The sequence below is a fragment of the Neofelis nebulosa genome, chromosome 9 (genome assembly GCF_028018385.1).
Source record: "Neofelis nebulosa isolate mNeoNeb1 chromosome 9, mNeoNeb1.pri, whole genome shotgun sequence".
NCBI classification, from domain to species: Eukaryota; Metazoa; Chordata; class Mammalia; order Carnivora; family Felidae; genus Neofelis; species Neofelis nebulosa.
In genome coordinates this window covers 21,675,757-21,700,382 of record NC_080790.1, presented here as the reverse complement: position 1 = coordinate 21,700,382, position 24,626 = coordinate 21,675,757, and the positions used below count along the sequence as shown (strand labels likewise).

Below are 24,626 nucleotides of genomic sequence, written 5' to 3'. Positions count from 1 at the left end.
CCAGAGCCTGACGTGGGGCTAGAATCCATGAAACATGAGATTGTGACCTGAGCTGAAATCAAGAATGGGGCGCACTGAACCACCCAGGCGCCCCTTCCATGCTTTATTAAATCAGTCTCCGGTAGTTAGACATTTTTGGTATTTAGATAGTGCTAGATTTAACATCTCTGAACATTCAATTTTTGTCTAAATATACTACTACTTGTGGGGAGGGAATTACTATGTCAACGGGCATGGCATGTTTTAAGGCTTAACAGTTTTCTAAAAAGACTGTACCTTTTATTTTCCTTCCAGAAGGAAAGAGTGCTTATTTCACTACACTCTCACCAACACAGAATGTTATTATTTTAGAAAATGTGTTGATTTAATAAAAACCAACTTTTTGTTGTTGTTCTTTTAAAAAACATTTCTTTGAGGGGCGCCTGGGTGGCGCAGTCGGTTAAGCGTCCGACTTCAGCCAGGTCACGATCTCGCGGTCCGTGAGTTTGAGCCCCGCGTCAGGCTCTGGGCTGATGGCTCGGAGCCTGGAGCCGGTTTCCGATTCTGTGTCTCCCTCTCTCTCTGCCCCTCCCCCGTTCATGCTCTGTCTCTCTCTGTCCCAAAAATAAATAAAAAACGTTGAAAAAAAAATTTAAAAAAAAATAAAAAATAAAAAACATTTCTTTGATTACCAGTGAGGGAGAACATTATTTCCACATTTATTACTCATATAAATATATTCTTTTGTGAACTGTCTGGGCTGTAGAGTTTGGGGAACCCACAGGTCATTGATATGGTCTAAGAAACATCTGGATATTATGATAGTAAATTCTCACTATTCACACCTTTACTGAAGATCTATCTAGGGTTCTGGGATGGATTTGTACTGACCCCAGATTTATTTATTTATTTGTTGGTTTGTTTGTTTATTTATTTATTTATTTATTACTAAATGGAAGTTATTTTTTTTTAAAAAACTAAATCCCTGATACTCCATGTAATTTATTCGGAACATGAGATACTAGAAATGTCCCTATATGAAGGTTTTGAAGATTCACTTAAGGTAATCATAAAATGAAAGAAAATACTGTCGCTATACTGCAGCTATGCTAAAATGCATTTTGGTTTGAAAAAAGTGGACGTTTGGTAGCAATGGAGAAAACGCACATGACCAGGGAACCAAGATCAAGCTAGACATTACCCTAGATACGCACCCCCTTCATATTTTTGCCTAGTACATGGGGGAAAGGGGTTAAGAAAGGGAAAATGACTTAGGGTTTCCCAAGATTCTGCTGAAAGTAGGAGAAATAGAGAATTAAGAAAGCAAACTTTAACTGCATCTCCAAAAATAGGGAGCCTTACAGTGTATTTCCTAAGAAATATACTGGCACGTTTAGCTGTGTGAACAGACAGCATGGTACACACACAAAAAGACTCCAAAGGACCCAGCTCCAGCCCTGCCTCTCATGATCTGGGCTCTGGGCAAAGGTGGCCTCTCGAGGCCTCAGTTTCTTATCATGAAATAGAAATGCCTTCCGGACATCACTCACTATGTGTATGGCTCATGGGCACCCAAAACACAGATGCTGTGAACAGACCATTCATGGAAGGAGTACAAATGGCTAACAAACATGAAATATGAAACATGTTCAACTTTACTAATGATTTCTAAGTAGCTATGCTGCTGGACCGTCATGAAGGTTAAAGCTAACCTGAGTGGGGCACTCACACAGGACCTAACCAATCCAGCTTTATCGTTACAGTTATTGGTGAGAGGCTGGTAAAGCAATTCTGATGGAGAATTTTTAAGTCTGACATAGAACCAGTAACAATGTAATTCAGTAGGGAGAGGCGGTTGGAGACTCTAAGTAATACAGTTAAATACAGTAAGTTGTGAGTGGATCTATTTTGTGGATGTCTTACGAAGTCGCATTCCAGAGTCTGGAAAAGTGAGGGATCTGGGTAAAGGCCCCGAGGTGGGCATTTAACAGCAGTGACTGGCCAGGGCATCACAATCCTGCTTTAGCTGGATTTGGAATAGGGGCTTCATAAATTTTAGTTTCTCTTCCTTTCTCTTCCCTTGTGGTGGTAATAACCGACAGTAGCTCCAAACCATGCCCCATAAGGAGAGCTCACGCGGAACTCCGTTTCCTTAAGATAGCGCTTCTCACGTCTTACGCGTCACTTCTCCGGAGGTCAGGGTGAGGTCCTAAAGCGACCACCAAAATAGGATCCTTATCATTTCCTTCCTGGAACCAGAATTCTGGAATTTTCCTTTTCTTATTTTAGAGGGTCACGGTGTGGTGCTGAGATCTGGCCTGTGTTCCTGCACCGAGCACGAGTGTTGCTTGGATTCATCATTCCCTAATTTGTTCACACGTGAATTTATGTCTACACTCATGAATATTTAAGATACTATGCACCTACTATGTACATAAAGATGATTGGGCCAGAGGAATTCTTCTCTCATCCATGGATGGCTCCTCGTTTAATGAGTAGGACTGTACACAGTGGCCAACTCCTGACTAGTTAATAACTATCTCAAAGGGTAGTGACATCTAGGGATGATTTACTCTTTTGACCAGCTCCCCGGGAACCTGCAGCGTGTCACGAAAGCGGCTTAATATGATTAAAACGCCCCCCAAATCTCCTGATACTGTTTTCTTAGCCCTCTCTCTGTTACAGATCATGAGGTAGGCCTGTGAGGCTACCCTACTTGAGGTACCTCAGGGAAGAGTGATGTGTGAAGATACAGGGAGGGCTGTTTCGAAAGAGGCCAGATACTGGGTGCACCTCAATTCCAAATAAGCCAGGCTAGCCCTGAGTTAAGACTAACATGGCAACAGACGATGGCTTCATGGTGGCAGAAAGAACTTCCCAAAAAAAGGACAGATGAGTGAGGTCTATGCTCACCAGGGACCTCACGAGTCCTTTGCGGTGCCTGCCAAGATGAGGACCCACACCTGTGCCTGGGAGCACAGGCCACCCTGCAAACCCCTACCTCCAGGCAGCACTGGAGAAGGGTGGGGGCTGGTTGAAGCTCTCAGCATCCCTGCTCTGGGTTCCCAGAGGCTGCTGAGCACTTTAGAATCTGGTCCACGCTAGCTCAAAGTTAAATCTGTTAAATAGTCATAGGATAATAGCTTACTGATGAACAAACCAACAAACAAAAACCTTTTATTGAGAGTCCGGGGAAATGTGCTCTTTTAAACGTGGTTGGTCAGAGTGTAATTTAGCACAGTCCTTCTGGATGGCAATTTGGTTAAAAAAAAAAAAAAAGACATTAAAAGCCTTTACATTTTCTATATTCTCTGACCTTATTTCTATTTCTAGGAATTTTGTACTAGAGCAGTAATTGTGAGTATGTGTAAAACTTTAGACGTAAGCATATCTATAATAATGAAAAACCGGGAACAACTAAAACGATGAACAATAACGAACAGTTAAATAAATCATGGTACATCTAAACTACAGCTGCTTAAGACAGCGCTGGCTCAGCGCCCATTCCCAGCACCCTTCTCCCTTGCCTGTCTCCGCTAGAGGGGTCAGAAAGACGAAATACTTTTTTCACAGCTTCTCTTATAGCGAAGAGCCGTCTGAGACATGAGGTTAACACCCAACTGGCTAAGGGGCTGTAACGTCCTTCACGGTGTCGTGAGCTGTGGTACCGGCTTGTACCTCCTACTTTCAGACTCCTGCCACGTGAGAAAAATGCCCCTATTATTTGTTGAAGCCATGCTTAGTTTAGATTGGGGTTTGCTATTAACTAACACTGCTAGTTGTCCTTAGAGTTTATTGTTATTTGTATCAAAACACAATCCCGACTGATAAAGACGTGGAAAGACGTTTACAATATATGAAGCGAAGGGAAGGTATTACAGAGCAGAAATATTCCAATAGGCACAGAAGAATAATGTGAAGATATGTTCTAAAATAATAATTGTGGTTCTATCTGACGGCAGGGTTATAGGGGATTTTTATTTTCTTCTTCAGGTTTACCTGGATTTTCTAAATTTTTTACATTGAACACGTGTAACTTTTGTGACAAGAAAAAAATTCAATAAACATATTTTTAAAAAACAGGGCAGAGAAGTATGGAAGGAAGCTTGTGGTCAGTCAGCCAGCAAGAAGTCATTGATAATAGCTGCCAAAATAACCACTTAAAGGCTTCTCTTGCTTTTTGTCTGGGTGGTTCCGACTTCTTTGAAGTGGTGGTTCGAGCCCTTCCTTGCTAGTCTGTCTGGTGATAAGAGGTCCGCACCAGCTTGTCACCGGGCGGCCGAGACCTGGTCCCAGCAGCAGGCTGCTATCCTCCAGGATGGCCAGAAGAGGCCGTGAGGGCCTCCGAGCTCTCCCTAGCTCCTCTCTCCTCTTCACTGTGGGCCTCCCTTCCCATCGCCTCCCCTCTGTCTCACATTTTTTGCTTTCTCATAAGCTTCTTGGCAGAATCAAATGAGATAACCTATCTGAAAGGACTTTATACGTTACAAAGTGTCACAAAGGGCAAGGTATTTTTCTTTGTACTTTATACTTTGTTCTTCCTTCTTTTCTCTCCCTGTTTAAAAATCTTTCACTCTTCTTAATCTTCTTCCGTCTTTCCTTTTTCATTCTTCCTCCTGCCTCCTCCGGCCACGGCATAACAAGGACATGCGGGGCCTCCGCAGCCCTGTATCTGTACTTTAATCACATTTCACGTGACCTTGCACTGTACTTATCCGTTCACAGGCCTCTCGTCTTTGCTCACCAGTGTGGTCCGTGAGCAGCGACCATGCCTTTATACTCCCGACAACCTTTCATAACACCTGACTCAAAGTACACTCCTGGCGAATGTTTGTTTGCCCGATACTGCGAACTACACTTCTATTGTTTTGTTATCTGGATAAAGCACAATATGACACAGAGACACTCATTTAGGTGTAAAATCAGCCATCCACAAAATGAGTGGAGATGTGTTATCTGCATCTTAAAAATTAAGGTCTTATGGAATCTTTATTTTTATGAGCCAATAACTGAGAACTGGCAGAAAGATTAGTAAGTTGGAAAATGATTTTTTTCTTCCAAACTGCAGTTTAAAAATACTGGGGAATGGGAACATTGATAATGGTAATTTAGAAAAAGTGTTTTTTTAATGGCAAAATATTAGAACTAAATTATATTTTAAATCTGTATTATCCACTGAGACACTTTATTCTGTTTTAAGTTTATTTGTTTTGAGACAGAGCAAGTGAGCAGGGCAGGGGCAGAGAGAAAGGGGGAGAGAGAGAATCCCAAGCAGGCTCCACGCTATCAGTGCAGAGCCTGATGCAGGGCTTGATCCCACAAACTGAGATCATGACCTGAGCTGAAATCAAGAATTGGATGCTTAACTGACTGAGCCAACCAGGTGCCCCACCACTGAAATGTTTTTAAAAAGTCTGTGAGGATCCCTGAAATGCTGCATTGAAAGTGCATGTCGTGGGAACCAATCTTATCCCTCCTGCTTTGGCCAAGTTGTTAAATCATTGCTTTTTCTCACCCAGCTCGTCCCAACCATTCTCACTGACTCCATCCTTGTCCAGATTGTTGTCATTCTGTGACCAACAGTATTCCTCCTCTAGTCTCCTTTCAACTTTGTGGCCCCTCACTGCAAGACAAACTTCCCCAAAACACTGCTTTCATCAAACCCCTGCAAAGCTCCGGTGGCCTTTTATGTCTATCTTTCGGATAAAGACCAAACGTCTTGGCCTGGTGTGCACAATTTCACTCCATACCACCCAACCCCTCCCCCCGCATTCTTCTCTTTGACTTCTCCACCCTTTAAACCCTCAGCTTCAGACTGTTGTTCTCCTTCTTCCGGTCCTGATATTGACTCCCACCCTGCCCTTACTTGTTCCTGAATGCCCTACTCCTTTTAAGGTGATGCTTCTACCCCCCACCATTCCCAGGAGCACTGGCTGACAGTGTCAGGATCCCAAACTGCTGTGACAGGCTATGGCAAGAGGCTAAACCACTCAAACGAGATTCAGATGAGGTTCTGAACTTGGATCTGAAAAACCAAATGGAAGGAAGAGATTAGGCCGATGACATAAGGGTTTGCAACAGAGTGTGCAAAAATACAGAAGCCTTTTAAATGGATACGGGCTTGACGGGAGTTGTCTTTGTGATGGAACTGACAGAAGCCGGGGAAGGGACCGCACTGACTGAGCCCTTGGCATGCGCCTGACCCCCTGTGCGTTTTATTTATCTCATCTGCTCCTTACAACGTGGGGAGGTACTAATGGGCTGAAGGCATCATCAGCTCCATTTTACAGGCTTCATGTCTACTTCTTTGCAGACCACCGTTAAAGTAACCCCTGACTCAATGTCTTCCCAGCGTCTTCTCATTGCGCCTCACTGAACTCCCTGTGACTGGCACCTGCCTGCCTTTCCAGCTTTGCCTCCCATCACCTCTCGCCCTTCTCACTACGCCATGTTCCAGCTGTAAGACACCGTACCAACTGAGACAAACTTGGGAGCCTTTTGTTCATGCTTTTCTTCCTTGCCATTGATCTTCACCTGGTAAATGCCCACCTAATCTCAAGATTCATGTCAAGTGTCAACTCACCTGGAAAGTTGGCCCTGATTCCTACTTCTTTCTACTGGGCTGGGTTAGGCTGGCCTTCTAGGTATTTCGGTAATACTGTGTGGGCCTACGTCTAATGCAGACAGTACTTACCATAATTATTTCTTCCACTTCACTATGAGCTTCTTGAGGGCTGGCATTAAGTCCTTGCATCCCTAATGTCTAGTATGGTGCCCAGCTCATGGTATGTTCTCAGCAGAACAGAACTGGGGCTCAGAGAGTTTAAGTAACTTGCCCAAAGTAACAGCTGGTTAGAACTGGTTTGAAGCCAGATAAGTGATTATAAGATCTTTCTAGGATAATGTTCCCCCTTCTCCCCTGGAATACTGAATTCATGGAATACCAGTTCATGGGCAGCCTATTTTTAGAATAACAAAGTGACTGTGATGGTGAATGTAGCAAATATACTCATATTAGGTTTTGTGAGGATCTGCTGGAGAAACTGAGGGTTTAGCTTAGAGATGGAAGAAAAACTTGGAGTGACCAGAGAACTGTCTTTAATTACTTGAAGGGCTATGAGGGGAAGAGTAAAGATTAGATTTCTTCTCTGTGGTCACAAGGGGTAAAACTGATCAAGGTTTAAAGGTATAGAAAGACAGATTTTGACCCACTGAAGAAAAACTTTCCCAACAGGGCTAGTTAAATGCAACAAGCCTATCCCAGGAAGGGGTGAGGTCCTATCATGGCCGGGTTTTAAGCTGGATGACACCATGTGGGATGTTCTAGTAGGGTCAAGAACCAGGTGGCAGGCTGAGCTGAACTAGGTGAGCTTTTATTTTTAGGTGACCTCTTAAGGTCCCTTCAACAGATGCGGATTCTATTACTCTGTCCTGTCTGCCCTCTCTAGCTATTGGCAATCTCTTACTCCTCCATATTTAATAAATTTTATGAGTTTACATAGTTCATTTGGTGATTGAGTACATATGTAGCTTGCCACAAAATATTTAAGTTACCAATCCTTTAGGTTTTCATTTAATTTTTTCCCAACATATTCCTAAACAGATACACCCCTTGAAGTCACGGATCATATAACATGTATTAAATATCTTTGGTCTCACATATCTATACTTGTTCAAAATAGAAGAAAAATATTTTAAACGTTCACTTTGTGACTTGACTTTAATTTGTCTGTTAAGAGGACTGTCTTTTATCTCCTAAAAATTCCCTAGGAAAGAATTAATTCTTCATTAGCTACTTTTCTCCAGGTATTTTGCTATTCCTTTTAACAGCTTAAAAAGGAAACATTGGAAGAGGCAGTCTCTGCTAGTTAAGGAAATGCTTGTCATTTATTTATTTATTCATTATTTATTTATTATTTATTTATTTGTTTATTTAACATTTATTCATTTTTGAGAGACAGAGAGACAGAGTGCAAGTTGGGGTGGGGCAGAGAGAGAGGGAGACACAGAATCCGAAGCAGGCTCCAGGCTCTGAGCTGTCAGCACAGAGCCCAATGTGGGGCTTGAACTCACAAACTGAGATCATGACTTGAGCCAAAGTTGGACGCTTAACAAGCTGAGCTACCCAAGCGCCCCAAGGAAGTACCTGTCTGTTTCCTATGGCTGCCCAAGGACCCTAGAGGCAGGAGCTCCTCCGTTTGGACCCACCAGGTTCCAAGAGGACCAAATACACTGACAAGGATAACAGAAGGAATAGAGGTAAGAAGCAGGCATGATTGGGCCAAGCAGTCTCAAGAAACAACACTCCCATTTGCTGTCTTTTCATTGTCTTCAATGGAAGAAGAATTGTGGGCTAAGCCCACATATCAGTTGTCCCTAAACAGAGAAGGCTGAGCAGTGTTATCGGGGAGAGCTTTTCTAAACACACACACACACACACACACACACACACACAGCCCTCTAAAAAAAGGCTCAGGTATGTGGAAAAGCTCCCCAAGTGGTTCTGATTGCTCTCCCACATTTGAGAAACAGTTTTTCCTCCTAACCCTATCATTAAGGAAGAGCTTTCCTGGGGTGCCTGGGTGGCTCAGTTGGTTGAGCATCTGATTTCAGCTTGGGTCATGATCTCACAGTTTGTAAGTTTGAGCCCTGCGTGGGGCTCTGTGCTGACAGCTCAGAGCCTGCTTCGGGTTCTGTGTTTCCCTCTCTCTGCTCCTCCCCTGCTCACACTTTTTCTGTCTCCCTCTCTCTTAAAAATAAATAAACATTTAAAAAAAATTTTTTTTTTATTTTTTTTTTTATTATTTATTTTTGGGACAGAGAGAGACAGAGCATGAACGGGGGAGGGGCAGAGAGAGAGGGAGACACAGAATCAGAAACAGGCTCCAGGCTCCGAGCCATCAGCCCAGAGCCCGATGCGGGGCTCGAACTCACGGACCGCGAGATCGTGACCTGGCTGAAGTCGGACGCTTAACCGACTGCGCCACCCAGGCGCCCCTAAAAAATTTTTTTAAAAAAGGAAGAGCTTTCCCTTCCTATCCCATTATTATTATTATTATTATTATTATTATTATTATTTTTTTACTTACCTCTTTAAATCAGTATAAACTCATAGATTATTTTACGGGTTATAATATGTTACTATCATTTGTTTTTATGCTCAAATTGTCCTGGTATTGGCCATTGGAGCCCCTTCCCATGTCCTTTTGACACATTCCCATCATTCTTGGAAAAGTTCCTTACTTTCTGGTGGAACAAGATGTTCCAGGCTCAACTTGTACTTTCCTTGCCTCCATCTTAAAAGAAGCCATTTCTCAAAGGATTCCTGTTCTTTTAGGGGAGAGTGAAAACCACTTTTGAAGACTTAACCATCATATTAATATTTATGATAAAAGAGGACCAAAGCAAAGTCAAGAAAGGACAAGAAAGATCCCTTCTCTGATTATGACTAATAAGCAGAGGTCAGCAATTATGAATTAGAGCCCCCTCTTTCTTTGTAAGTAAAGTTTTACTGGGATATGGCCATAATCATTCACCTATTATTATCTAAGACTGCTTTCACATTACAATGTCAGAGTTGAGTAATTTTGACTGAGACTGTATGGCTTGCAAAATGTAAAATACTATTTGGCCCTTGCAGAAAATGGCTGCTGATCCTTGCTAACAAGTATTTACATGCTGTAGACAGAATCCCTTTCAAGAGGAATAATGTGACTTGGAGATACTGTAAAAAGATTAATATCTCTCCCTATGTTTCCCTAGATGTCACCAGGCAGTACTTTTATCAATGCAGAATAAAATATAAAATTGTAAAAACTGTCATACAGCATGCTGTAGAATCTGGTTGTAAAGGCAATTATAAACATCAGGGTTGGTTATTATGGAATCTAGAAAAAATAATAGCTGGAAAGTAAAACTATGTTAGTACGATTTTAACACTGTCCAATGAAGTGGCACTCTGTTTAGTTGACATTGGTATTCTGGTCACTAGGACAGAGCAAAGCAAGCTCTGATTACCTTTCTGATTGTCAAGTCACCATGACATAGGAAAGAAGTACATCCTTTTCTATATTAAATTTGCTTTCTGGTACCAGTGTGCCTAAACAAATAAGTCAGGTTTTTTTCAGGTCTCAGTGACTTTAAGGAGAACTGAACATTAAGGTATCAGATCTAAAGACCTGAGAGGGGTGCCTGGCTGGCTCAGTTGGTAGAGTGTGAGACTTTTGATCTTAGGGTTTTAAGTTTGAGCCTCATGTTGGGTGTAGAGATTACTTAAAAATAAAATCTTAAACAAAACTAAAGACCTGAGATGCTAGGTCCTGAACTGTGTAAATTCTCTTAGAACATGGCACACAATAAAACAGTCAAACTGACGGATCATTATATATTTTTCAAAGTATGCAGATGCAAAAGTATGCTGAAATGTTGGACAGCTCCCATTCACAAAGTTTAGGGCTCCAGCCAAATCCTGGGGGTATCCTGGGAGCATTCCTAAAGTCAATATTCCCAATAAGTCTGTGTCTTGTGGGAGAAGCCCACCCTCTACCCAGGAGAGCATGATTCTCAATTTGTCCATTACAGTCCTGGCTTTCCTCCCAGACATTAACGTTTGGACCTGACCAGTGGCCAGGACCAAGCTGGGCCTAGAGTAGTAGGATAAAGTGCCAGAACTGCTCTATCTCCTGAATCCAGCAAACAGAGTTGGTAAGGCTGAGAAGGGAGCAGAGGGCTCAGCAGCTGGTCCCTAACTTGGCCATTTCACTAGACAGGAAGTCATACCCACATGCACCAAGTAATTATAGCAGAATGTATTAACGTGAACTTGGGGGCAGAGGCAGTGTCTCATATTTGTATTTTTAATTCCAAAGCATGGTCCAAAGTAGGTGCTTGATGTTTGTTGAATGACCTGTCTTCTCTTCCCCTTAAATAACCCATCTCCAACTCATAGAATAGGTCAGTATGTAAAAAACAAAATATCTGGGGGTGCCTGGGTGGCTAAGCATCTGAATTTGGCAGGTCATGATATGGTAGTTTGTGGGTTTCAGCACCATTATCGGGTCCTGTACTGACAGCTCAGAGCCTGGAGCCTGCTGGGGATTCTGTGTCTCCCTCTCTTTCTGCCCTTCGCCCACTCACAGGCTGTCTCTCTCTCTCTCTCTCTCAAAAATAAACATTACAATTTTTTTTAATTTAAAAAATTTAAAAAACTATCTGACAACATTACTTGGTGAGAATGAGTGTCCTGCTTCCCTTATGACTTTAAAATCACATTTTTGGTTAAAAAGGAAATTTATACAGCTTTTAGATGTAAACATAATAAATACAAACATATCTCCGTTATTCTTCTCCCTTAATTATAGGAGGAATAGGTTTATGATTTCCCCAAATCATGAGATTCAATATTTATACATATCCAGTTTCTCATTGGAAGTTGGCACAAAGGAAGAGTGTGTGTGGGGTGGTGGTAGTGAAGGACAGGGAACCAATTCTCACATGTGTGGCCTAAGAAGGCCAAGGTTAAAGTCGAACATGATTTATGAGAGTGAGTAGTTTCAATGAGGGAAGGAGGGGAGGAATGCCACTAATTTTATAGGATTGGAGAAAATACAGAGAGTTGTTACCTGTTTACATTTGGCCTAATTTAGAGTTTGAGAGTCTGATCCAGATATGTAAGACAGGGAGTAGATGCCTAGAGGTTGCCAGGGCCTCTCAGAGAGATTGTTTAGGTAATCCTGATTGCAGGATTCTGGAGGGATTAGGGATAGAAAGGAGATACTATGGACAATGTGTAAAAATTAACCCATTTATTTTACTTCTGTAGGGTTCTACAAAGTGAATGAGGAGTTTTATTCTGTTTTCAAAAACAGTAGGAGTTACTTTCAAGCAAGCAGACATGGATCATAACTATGGAGCAGTGACTTTTAATAAAGCGAATGGCAGTGACCCACAGACCTTTTGTAGCCAATTACAATCTCCAAAGTCTTCTTCTCCCTACCACCACTGTCAAGCTCTTTATGTTTATAGTGATCAAGGCTGTAGGCAGTATTGGTCCAGCCACCACAATCACTTTCTTTTTGCTACTGTCCTTCTTCTAGGACTAGACATGCCAACTGATGGGTAGGCTGAGCCTCAGCGGCAGACCTGATTGTCCCTGGGGTTGATTAACTAAGCCTCCCCAGACTCTGTTTTAGATCTCTTAAATCTGGTAACTATGCACTGTGCACCCACTGAGTGTCAAGGACAGCGCTGGGCACAGGTGATAGGCAGATGAACAGGATGAGTCCCCTGCTATCAAGGAGCTCATAGATGAACTGTGGAGACAGACATACCAATGACAACATCATATACGAGAGCTATAACATCAATCAATTCCTCCCTGGTAATTATTGGAGCAATTCCTCTCTTGGTGACTACTTTAATTGTTATTAAGTTTGAAAAATTACAAAAGCAGTATTCAAATAACACAGATGGGTATAAAATTAAAAAGTAAAGTTTACTGCTATCAGGTACATATATTCTTCAGACCTTTTAATATATGTATTCAAAACATATACACATATTTATTCCATTGTTTAAAGAAAAACAATAAAACCTTGTGACTTTTTTCCTCTAAAAATATCGTAGTTACTTTTCTATGCAGTATATAGAGATTCACCACATTCTCCTTGATGATTACATATTCTTTTGTATTCAGGAATAGTTAATTTCTCTGAAAAGGTTAGGGAAAGTTTTGAGCAAAAGGTGATTTGTGATCTGGGCCTTGAAGGAGGAGCTGGAGTTCATTTAGTAAAAAGCAAAGCCAAGAGATAATGCTTGCGATGTATGAAAGGTGGTTCAGGGAGTGTGGACAGCCTGAGCATGTAAGAGAGGTGTGGAAGTACACAATCTCTTTGGGGACCACCAGTGGTCTGGTGAAGACATGCTGTTCCTCAGACTTTGGTGTGCATCAGAATCACCCTGGGAATTTTTAAAAATTGCAGCTGTCCCATCCCCTACCTTGAGATTCTGATTCAATAGGCTGATGTCCCCCAAAGTCTTTGCTCTTCACCACTACACTAGACTGCCTTTCCTTCTATGAGGGTGTATTCCCCTCCTCCTTCATAAGGCAAGGAAGGTAACTGGAGGCCAGAAAGTCCCCATGATAATGGAGTAGAAAGTCCTGACACCTGGGGTGCCTGGGGGGCTCAGTAGGTTAAGTGTCTGACTCTTGGTTTCAGCTCAGGTCATGATCTCATGGTTCATGAGTTTGAGCCCCTCATTGGGCTCTGTGCTGACAATGTGGAACCTGCTTGAGATTCTCTATCCCCTCTTTCTCTCTGCCCCTCCCCCACTCACTCTATCTCTCTCAAAAAAATAAGTAAAAACATTTTAAAAAGGAAAAAAAAGGGGGGCTGCATGGTAGCTCAGTGGGTTGGGCATCCAACTTTGGCTTAGGTCATGATCTTGTGGTTTGTGAGTTTGAGCCCCACGTCGGGCTCTGTGCTGACAGCTCAGAGCCTGGAGCCTGCTTCAGATTCTGTGTCTCCCCCTCTCTGCCCCTCCCCTGTTCATGCTCTGTCTCTCTGTGTCTCAATAATAAACGTTAAAAAATTTTTTTAATAAAAAAATAAAATAATATAAAAAGGAAAAAAAAAAAAGGAAAGCCCTGACACCCTTATGTTGTTCTCTCACTTAGTCATCTCATTCTTAGCCTTCTAGCATCCTCTCCCCACCAACTCTTCACTTTGTAATTTTATATTGTCTTTCATTTGAGAAGTTCAAAGTATTCCCAATGCTAACCTCATGATTAAGCAATGGAAACTGGTAATAACCTCATTTTATAGAAGGATAAACAGAAGCACTGGGGGACTCCTATCATGTTGAGTCAAAATTGAAGCTGAGAACAGAATTCAAGCCTGTCTCTCATTCCATTCATGACACTATTGTCCTTTCCCTTGAATTATGTGAACCCTGTATCACTTTTCTCATTAACTGAGGCAAAGTATGGAAAGCATCCTGCATAGGGCCCAGCTCACAGCAGAGAAAAGTCATTTCTTTCCTTGACCACAACAAAACAAAGGCTGCTCAGGGCCTCTGGAGCTTAGTGGATGTTTCTTGATGGTCTACAAAACAGTCATCAGAAATTCCACATAGCATTTCTAGCCTGGGTGACTCTGTCAGTTAAGCGTCTGACTCTTGATTTCAGCTCAGATCATGATCTCATGCTTCGTGAGATCAAGCCCTGCATCAGGCTCTGCACTGACAGTGTGGCGCTTGCTTGGAAATCTCTCTCCTATCTCTCTGCCCCTCCTCTGAGTGCGCTCTCTCTCTCTCAAAATAAACAAACTTAAAAAAAAAAAAAAGAAACTCCATGTAGACTTTTCTTCTAAGGGTGTCAAGAAAAGCTTTAGAATGCCATCAAATAATGAAAAAGACAAAGAGAGTTGCATCTCAAGGCTTCACTTCTGTGTCAATTTGGGAGATAAGGATGCTGTAATTATAGAGCTGTTTATAAAAACAGTTAAGGAGGTGAAGCTGTCTGCCTGGCTCACAGGAAGAATGAATAATAAACCTGGGATTTCACAGTACATAAGGTGCCGAGCTAGGCCACAACTCTTCTCTAGATCCAAGGGGATACAAAAAGAAGAGCAGGGTTATTCTTCTGCTAAGGCGTAGCCAGGGTCACATTTGGCTTTGAATGAAGCCCTGCAAACCAACGTTCCCCCCACCCCAATACCTCAAGAAGGAAAACTGTCCAGAGCAGAGGCTCTCCAATTTTACCGTGCACAAGAATCATCTGACTGGTGCTCCATTATTAATGCAGAATCCTGAGCCTGTGCCCTGAGAGAGACAAATATGGTCTGGGTCTCAGAAGTCTGCATTTTTCACAGGCTTTCCTCACGAGTCTGTGGCAGGACAACACTAGAGACCACCCTGCTCTAGGGAATATGGGCAAGATTTTCCCATTTACCAGCTCTGGGGCAGAACTGCTGCTGTCACTGTGAACCAGTCAGTGGCCTGACCAGCATTAAGCTGAGTCATGGGAAAGCATGAATCTTATACTGCAGGCTCCCCTCATTTCCAAAAAGCTTCAGTCTCCTTTCTGGTTGGATTCTAGAATGTTGTGATGGGGTAAAGCAACTTCAGAAACAAATACGAAGAAATACGCTGACTTCCTATATGGATGCTGAAAAATATTTCAATGGAGGGTCACAGCTATTAATGATCACTTTAGCTAATTGGTTTCTTTTGCCAACATTTAAAAAGAAGCCAAATGTACACAGTGTTCTTTCTTGAAGATCACGTATGCAAATGAAAAAAAAAAAGAGCTAGAGACTAGGGCAGATATTACCTCACACCATTCCAGAATGCTGAAACACTGCAAGTCCTTGTATTAAAGAACTGTCCAGGAGAAGCCTCCCTTTCCATCAAGTCAGGATGCTGGGCCCAAGAAAGACACTGGCGCCCATCGCTGTGGCTGCTCAGCCCAGTCGGCCAAGAGACACACTATGTAACAATGGCCTCAGTCCTTAGAACCCAGCCCCCAGGTGGCCCCCCTGCCAGGATTGACTACAGAGAGATGCCCCAGGATGATGGGCTCTTTTCGTCCCGTACCTTGTACCTTATGCTCTAAACTAGAGCAAGTATCCAGCAGGCTGCTGCTTTTTAAAGTGCAATTCATTAATTGGAGTCTCAGACCTCTGTGTTATAAAAAGAGGAGCTAAGGCAGAATTAAGTCGTTAATTATCTGGCAAGGTTCCGAGGCATTTGCCATAACTCCTCGTCGTGTCTTGCAAGCATGCAGGACGCTTCTGATGCCTTGTCCTAGAAATGAGTTTGAGTGGTTAGGGACACAAACATTGCTGTCTTAAGACTCTTCTCTGGTTGTCAGATTTCTTTGAAAAATTCTCCAACTTTATGTTCAGCCATGAAAAACTTTCAAAATGGTCACAAGTGTTTTCTAGTAGATCACTGTAATGCTGTGAATTAATTATCTTCCCCACTCCCAACTCTACTTCTTTGAAGTTGGCATGCCTTTCATCCGTAAGTATGAAAATAAACGTTAATAATTAATGTCTTCTCATCCTTTTCCAAGTAGGAAGTTTTACTTACTTCTGAGGGAGAAAGTATTATTTCTCAGAGCTAGAGAGACAGGCAGAAGCAGAATGAAACTGCTTCTGATGGTCTAGATGAGGATTCAAACTGCCTCAAGTCACTCCACCTGCCTTCAAGAGTAACTATTACTGGACCGGTCTCTCCTCAATTCTTGCTTCTAGATGGAAACCTGTTCCAAATGGTGGCTCCTCAGCTCCTTACTCTCCCTTCTGACCAACACTCTGCACGAAACACTTCCGTCTTTTACGATAGACCCATACATTTCTCATACATTTTCTCACATTCTCTGTAGGTCTCCCATTACAATGACCTCTAATCCCAGTACCATGTACGCTTCTTGTGACTCATCCTTTGGCTCATCTTCAGGATGCTGTGTCTCCACAGGCACCGGCTTTATGACCGATGGCTGCAGGAAATGCCCTACAGACCCACTTAGCTGAGTCTGCCCGATAAGCACCAAAGGTGAGTGCTGTGGAAGACTCCCCGCCGCCGACACACACACTGTCACCTTGAAAGCTTAAAGGGAGAACTTCACTTTGCCTAGCTCACATCCATACCCCCTTCTTTTTACCACAGCTGACCTCAGCCCTTCTACAATTTCTGCCTAAAAGAACCTGTGGGGGCAATGCATTCCATGTTTCCTGCCTCTGTTCAAGAAAGTCTTCCTTTGATATTTTCTTTCTTACGTGAATAAGTTCATCTAATTTGAACACATAGGGATGTGGTGAACAGACCCACCATTCCTATTCACACCCTTTAGGATTATATAGATGGTGGTAGGCCCTCAAATGTGTCCATGTCCTAATCCCTGGAACCTGGGAAGAGGTTACCTTAAATGGCAAAAGGGCTTTGCAGATGTAATTAAGTTAAGGATTTTATGATGGGAAGATCATTTTGGAATATAGGTGAGCCTAATGTAATCACAAGGGTCTTTATAAGAGGCGAGTGGGTGGGGTCGAGAGAAGATGTGATGATGGCAGCTGAGGCCGGAGGGATGCAGGGCCCCAAGCCAAGGAGTGCAGGCGGGCAGTTCTAGAAGCTGGAAAAGGCAAGGAAATGAATTGTCTCATAGAGCCTCCAGAAGGAACAGAGCCTTGTCAGCACCATGATCTTTTTTTCTTTCAGTTTTTTTAAGCATGAAATTTATTGTCAAATTGGATTCCATACAACACCCGGTGCTCATCCCAAAAGTCAGCACCATGATCTTAACCCTCTATAGTAATTTCGTCTGGCTGCTGTAACAAATTACCACACTGTGGTAATTCTCTCACTGTTCTGGAGGCCAGAAGTACAAAATCAAGGTGTCAGCAAGGTTGTTCTCCCTCCAAAGGCTCTTGGGGAAACCTGTTTTTGCCTCTTCTAGGTTTTGGTGGCTCCAGGCATTCCTTGGCTTGTGACCACATCACTCTATCTCTGCCTCTGGTCACCCTGTCTCCTCTTCTCTCTCAAAACTTCTGCCTTCCTCTTACAAGGATACATGTGATTGCATTTAGGGCCCACCCAGGAAATCCAGGATAAACTCCTCCTCTCAAGATCCGAAACCACACCCTTCCTCATAGGAAGTAACATTCATTCTTTCAGGGCATCTCAGTGGCTCAGTCAGTTAAGCATCCAACTCTTGATTTTGGCTCAGATCATGATCTCATGGTTCATGGGATTGAGCCCCACATGGGGCTCTGTGCTGACAGCATGGAGCCTGCTTGGGATTCCCTCTCTCCCTCTCTCTCTACCCTTCCCTCGATAAATAAATAAACATTTTTTAAGAAGGTAAAATTCATTCTTTCATCATATAAGGTAACATTCATAGGTTCTAGGGAGGACTTTTGGGGAGCTAGCATTCCGCCCACTATTTTGGACTTCTGACTTCCAGAACTGTAAAACAGATTTAAGTTGTTCTAAGCCACAAAGCTCATGGAAATTTGTTGCAGCAGCTAGAGGAACCTACTCCACAGACTGACCTAGTCTGTCCTCAGCTGTACTCTAAGCTGCAGAGCCCCTCTTTGCTCTCACTTGTGGAGGTTTCTCCAGGTTATGGTGATTGCCTGGTGGTCTTGGCACTGGTATGGGCCAAACCTGAGCTGGTGGAGTGGGTCTCTGGAACCTACTTCTGCTGGGTTCCTTCTGTGAGAATGGCCTCACCCACTCAGACCCACACTGTCAGAACTCTGCCTGGCTGTGTTTGCACATGGTGAAATGAGATGCATGGAAGAGAATCGAGAACGAGAACATTGTGAACCATGTCAAGACCTAGCAAGATGGCCCAGGTGGGATTCTGACTTACTTTGGGGAAAGGCCAAGATCCTTCCCCAAAGGGAGGAAAAAAGTTTCAATGGCACATGGCTTTTAACAATCTGTCTCAGGGCTGAAGCACATGTATCTAAATGGTACTAAGCAGCTGATACCCAGGCTAGGGAAGGAAGAATTTAGGATGTCCCTTCTATTTCTTTACACAAATTTCAGCAAAAATAGGCAGTTCGACCAGTGATATTGGGCACTGAGACACCTGTAGGTAAGCTGAGCTACGCGAGAGTTTTTTTTTTTTTTAATTTTTTTTTAACGTTTTTAATTTATTTTTGAGACAGAGAGAGACAGAGCATGAACAGGGGAGGGGCAGAGAGAGAGGGAGACACAGAATCCGAAACAGGCTCCAGGCTGTCAGCACAGAGCCCGATGCAGGGCTCGAACTCACGGACCGCAAGATCGTGACCTGAGCCGAAGTCGGCCGCCTAACCGACTGAGCCACCCGGGCGCCCCGCGAGAGTTTTATTTTGATCTAAAACAAGTCATTGTCCATAGGTTTCAGTTTTTCCACAAGCACGGTGAAAGTGTCTTCTACGAATGAGTTCAAAACAAAGTCCCCCAACATGTTATGTCAGTGTCTTGGAAACAGTGCTACTGGGGACAAAACCAAATACAATGCTATCTGGAGCAATGGGAAGTGCTTTCCACATGTGTCCTACACCGGGATTTAAAAGTGACTGCTGGAAAAAACTGTAAATGGATAGGATTCTAATGTAGTTAAAAACTGGAAGAAAAGGCAGTGATATGGTCACTGTAGTCAATGGCAATGACAGCAACATGTTTTCTGTAGGGAGGGCTTAGGGCTGGTGGCCTGGTGGGAAGAGGGAGCTAGAAGTGGGTCTTAAAGCTGCCTTGCAGGACCAGCACCGATTCGCATTGGGATCGTAGGTTTCCTTGGGGTGGCTCTGGGAGAGGGGCAGCGCCTAAGCCACCCCATGGTTGCCACTACTATCCAAGCAGTAGAATTACAAATGGGTTTCATGTTTTCATTTACTCTTTTCTATCTTTTCCAATTTTTTTGCATATGAAAAATAATAAGCTGTCATGTTTTTAAAAAGAAATAATATGCGTGTAGGGGCACCTGGATGGCTTGGTTAAGTGTCAGACTCTTGATTTAGGCTCAGGTCATGATCTCACAGTTTGTGAGTTCGAGCCCTGCGTTGGGCTCTGTGCTCACAGCGTAAAGTCTGCTTGGGATTTTCTCTCTCTCTCTCTCTCTTCTCTGTGCCTTCCATTATATAAATATATATACATATACATATATATATATACGTATATGTATATATACGTATATGTATATACATATATATACATATACGTATATATATTTCTGCTTAAAGTGTTTCTGTAGTGTTTTAATTTTAAAATATTTTTAAAGGCAATTTTGACTTACACTTGCTATCCAAAAAAGGAGATTTGAGGATTGCTATACACTAAAGTTTTTAGTTAAACACACATTATTCTTAGAAGCTTCTCTGAAAATATGGGCAAGTTAACAGTGATTTCTGAGAATTTTTTTAATTCATGGGAAAGCTAATGCATGGACACAAATCAGGGGTGAGAGTGGGACAAGCGATCCCAAATTCCTAAAAGTGTCCTTCAGAGAAACAGCTGGAGACCCAGCAGTCTTGGAGGAATGCCTTTCCAAACCCCCAGTCCCTGCCATTGGGAAGGGACCGGAGGGGAGAGGCAACGGCCGCCCAGGGACAAACTGTCATCGAGGCTTCCCAGTTGTTTCTCTCAGCTCACTTCATGCCTACAACAACCCAACTGAGGCTCAGATACCTGGGAAAGCTTCTGAGAGAAGCTGACAGGCAGCCTCTTTGGAGAGACAGTTAGAAAGGGCTGCCAATTCCAGAAAACCGAGCTGAAAGCAATGTATAAATTAAGATGCTTCACAGTTCTGGGAGCTCTAAAACAACTAGCTATTTCCTTGTCCCCTCCCACCCCCCAAAGAGGTCATCTGTTCCAGGCAGCAAGCAACATAATTTCCACAAAACAGCTAGATGCTGGCAAGGCCACCTGAGTTCTAATGATAAGCTTTAAAGATAAATACTCCTCACAGGGCCTGTGTTATCTGTGGGTTCCCAATGTCCTCAAGAGTCACAAGTCTTCTTGAGTTACAACCTTCAGCACATCCCAGAACAGCTCTGGGCAGAGCAGTGCCTGGCTGGGTCTTGCTGATGGAGCCTTCCTGGCCATAGGAGGTTCTCCGGGCTACAATCAGAGGCTTGTTACGTTGTGGAAGGCGTAGTCTATTTGCTGTCAGACTGGCTAGGTTTGGAAAGATGCCCTGGGAAGTAGATCAGTTGGTGGGCAGGGTGGAGGTGCTGCAGGGAGAAAAGGAGTTCTGAATTTACCCTTGGAACCTGGTGGGCTCCTAGGTCAGGGTCTGGTAACCCACACCCGGGAGAGCCAGAAATGCACCCCTGGGAGAGACCACCCTAGACCAGTCAATTTTCTTTTTATGTAAGTACAAAATTATGTGGTGGGTCTTGCTCTCTGAATGTCTCTGTCTCCATCTTACTGGAAAGTTGACACTGCTCAAGTGAGACCTTGTTAAATACAGTGGCGATAGTGGTATCTCCTTCCTAGTTCCCTCTGAGAGGAGCTGGGTTGAGACCTCTTGGTCTCCAGTGCCACTACCAATCTGGAGATGAACGTCAGAGGTCTGCTCTTTCCAGTTCTCTTGCCCATTAGGGATGCATGTGCAGGCTTTTTAGTTTATCATTACAGTCACTACTTACTCACTCCTAGGAATGACTCTACAGAACTAAGGACTGATGGCAACAAAACACACCTCAGAAAGCCACTCGTTCAGCAATTATTTGTTGAGCCTCAACTATTTCTAGGTCTGATACTGATGAGTATGTCAGTCTTGGTCCTTGACTCATGGAGCATGTTGTCTAGTGAAGTGGACAAACAGTAATATAATAATCACAGAAATAACTATGTAATCACATTAAGTGCTATAGAGGAAAAATACATGACTAGAGTGTTTTGAAAGCAATGGCTTTCAGCCTTTTAGTAAAAAATACATCTTACATTAAAGCAGGTTTTGTTTTGTTTTGTTTTGTTTTTACATTTATGTATTATTGAGAGACAGACAGAGTGTGAGCAGGGGAGGGGCAGAGAGACAGGGAGACACAGAATCCGAAGCAGGCTCCAGGCTCCGAGCTGTCAGCACACAGCCCGACGCGGGGGTCGAACTCACGGACCACGAGATCGTGACCTGAGCCGAAGTCGGAAGCTCAACCGACTGAGCCAGCCAGGCGCCCCAATACATCCTACATTATAATCCAAAATACATATATACACATACAGACATGTATAATAAAACAAAAGCTTCATTAATTAAACAATTCTTATTCTTTTTTTTAAAGTTTATTTATTTTGAGACAGAGAGAACCAGAAGGAAGGGGCAGAGAGGGAACAGAGGATCCGAAGCAGGCTCCGTGCTGACAGCAGTGAGCCCCATGCGGGGCTTAGACTCATGAACTGTGAGATCATGACCTGAGCCCAAGTCGGACGCTTATGAATCAACTGAGCTACCCAGGTGCCTCGAACAATTCTTATTCTTACTATGAACTATGCACTCTGACATTTTCTGGTCTATTCATTACAAAGTGCTGGTTATAACTCAGTGAATTGATCTCACAACCAATTAAAGTCTGTGATCCACAATTTGAAAAGTCCTGTCTTGGAGGCCCCAACCTGTAATGGAGCTGGGGTGGAGGTCATGAGACACTTTCCTGAGGGAATGATACTTAGGCCCAGGCAGGTGAGGTTAAGGAGGGTTAGCCCAAAAAGGCCAGGAAAGAATGTTCTGGAGTGGGGAGTGGGGGGAGTGTGTCGGGGAGGGAACAGCATATACAAAGACCTCTCATTTTACAGAAAAGGAAACGAATCAAAGAGGAGATGTGATTTGTTCAAAGTCACATAACTCTGAGCCCAGGTCTTCCAACTCTAGGTTCAAGGTTCTTTCGTGCACTGCAGCCTACCAGGTGTAGTCTTCCTCTTCATTTAGTAATTATGGGCCAAGCACTAATTATTCTCACCTAGGCTGCCTAGGAGAAAAGAGAAAGGAACAACGGCAGGAGGCTGTGTTTACAAAGAGCCCATTAAATTCTACATGCGAAACAGTGCACGTTAGCTCCTACCCCACCTGGCTCGAGGCCTGCACTGCAAGCTGTTTGTTCCTTCCCGGTAGGGACTGGCAGGGAGCCATACTCCTGCTCAGTCCTGGCTTTAATGAAACAGCATTTACAAAATGGCCAGGCGAGGTTTAGACCCAGTGGAAAGCCCTGGAAAGAATGCAGAGTGCCCCCGCTTTTCCATCTCCCCATGTTGACGCTGGCACCTGACTTTCCACGCATTTCCACCTTGCTCAGTTCCCTGCTATCAGCCCCTGCGACTGCTGTGTCTGGTTAGCCGTGTAGATAGCTCGGTGGTACAGCCTGAAGGTAATGTGAATCCGGTAAGTGAAATGCAGGCCACAACCATGGGTGTCAGTCTGGGTCAGGGTCAAAGCGGATGATCCAGGAGGACATGAGAAAAACAGGGACCAGGAGGGAAGGGCCTCTTTCAAAGCAGGCAAGAAGAGAAACAGGGCTGAATATACAGATGTACCCATTCGTACACTGCACGAAGCACTCAGGGAGGGGATGCGTGAGGCTGAAATGGAATCCATATTCCACTCACAAAACCGTGTTCCTGGCGAGAGGCTGTATCTGCCTGAAGGAAGAACCTTCGCTGACAGAGGCCAGAGAGGAATGTCTCTGTAGGGCACCTGGTCAGGGGGTTGGAAACAGCCAGAACCACACCACCTCACATCGAAAATGCTGCCGGGCCTAGGGAAGGCGGGTGTCCTCAGGTTTGAAACAGTGTTGGTCTGTGGGTGGGGAAGGGCCGGTGGCTGGGTGCTGCTCTCTAGTGACAAGCTGTGACCACAGGAGCTATTGGTTGTCAAGCAGAGACACCTCACAGTTTTAACACTTGACAGGCCAGACTCTGGGATGCTCTGCAATCCTCATCTCTCCTTCATCAATCTCAGAGAGCCAGCCGCCCCTGAAGGCACAGCTCTACTCCCGAGATTTTTTTTAAATTAACCATTTGATTTTATTTTCTAACTTGAGAGAGAGGGTGGGGGGGCAGAGGGAGAGAAAAAGGTGAGGGAGAGGGACCGAGGGACAGAGAGAGAGAGAGACAGACAGACAGACAGAGTCCCAAGCAGGCTCCACTTCCAGAGAGAAGCCCGACGCAGGGCTCGATCTCGAGACCATGAGGTCGTGACCTGAACCGAAATCAAGAGTTGGACACTTAACCAACTGAGCCACCTGGGTGCCCCTACTCCTGAGATTTTAATTATCAGTTTAAAAAAATGTTGGGACACCTGGGTGGCTCAGTTGGTTGAGCTCTTGATTTTGGCTCAGGTCATGATCTCATGGTTCATGGGATCGAGCCCCGTGTGGGGCTCCACACTGACGGCATAGGACCTACTTGGGATTCTCTCTCTCCCTCTGTCTGCCCCTCCCCAGCTCATATGCACGTGCTCTCTCTGTCTCAAAATAAATAAATACTAAAAATTTTTAAATGTTACTGGTAATACATGCCCATGTAAAAACACCCAAATCTTACACAGTGGTAAATAATTAAAAGTAAAAACAGTCTCTTCAAAATTTTTAAATTAAAATCTTCCATCAATAACCTCTTTACTCCTCATCCCTCATATTCCAAACCTGCTCTCTGTTCTCACTTGAGCCTGTAATCACTCTGACCCCTCCTCCTGCTGACAACCAGCACGCCTCAGATTTGTAGCGCTTCCTTCCACCTCTGACCTTAGGGCCCGCGGTGTCAATGCCACCTTAAATTCTGCCTCCTCAAACACCCTGCCTCGAACATGCCCATGCCCCGCACCCCCGCTGCTCGCAGCTTGCTGCTGCTTCCCTAGGCCAAGGGACTTCAGAGACTTAGCCCGTTATGAATCCCCGGGTCCAAGTCAGCCCTCCGCCCTGAACAAGACTTTCATTCATCTCTCGTACGCCCAGGCTCATTTCTCACAGCAGTGAATTCAGACCTTCAAGACTTCATTCACTCTCTACCTCAGCAAGGGGCCCTGGCTCCATTTCACTGAGGAAAAGGTCTCTTCTTAGCAGGAACTCCAGTCACTCCCCTGGGCTTCACCCTGTAAGTCATGGGTAGGAAGAGCCATACCCTCTCCTCCTACCAGTCTCAGTAGAAGGGAACCTTTC

At 43.9% G+C, this 24,626-nt stretch overlaps 1 protein-coding gene across 4 annotated transcripts in view; it reads right to left on the bottom strand.

Annotated features, from left to right (window-relative positions):
- MAPRE3 (microtubule associated protein RP/EB family member 3) overlaps positions 1–24,626 on the bottom strand; it is a 54,773-nt gene that overhangs the window by 17,952 nt on the left and 12,195 nt on the right. The window contains exon 1 of one of the 4 annotated variants that reach the window (XM_058682807.1): positions 15,311–15,413. The exons of the other annotated variants lie outside the window; for them this stretch is intronic. The gene's annotated coding sequence lies outside the window, so the exon portion shown is untranslated. Of the gene's footprint in view, positions 1–15,310; positions 15,414–24,626 lie in introns of those variants that run through there. 4 annotated transcript variants of the gene reach the window in all.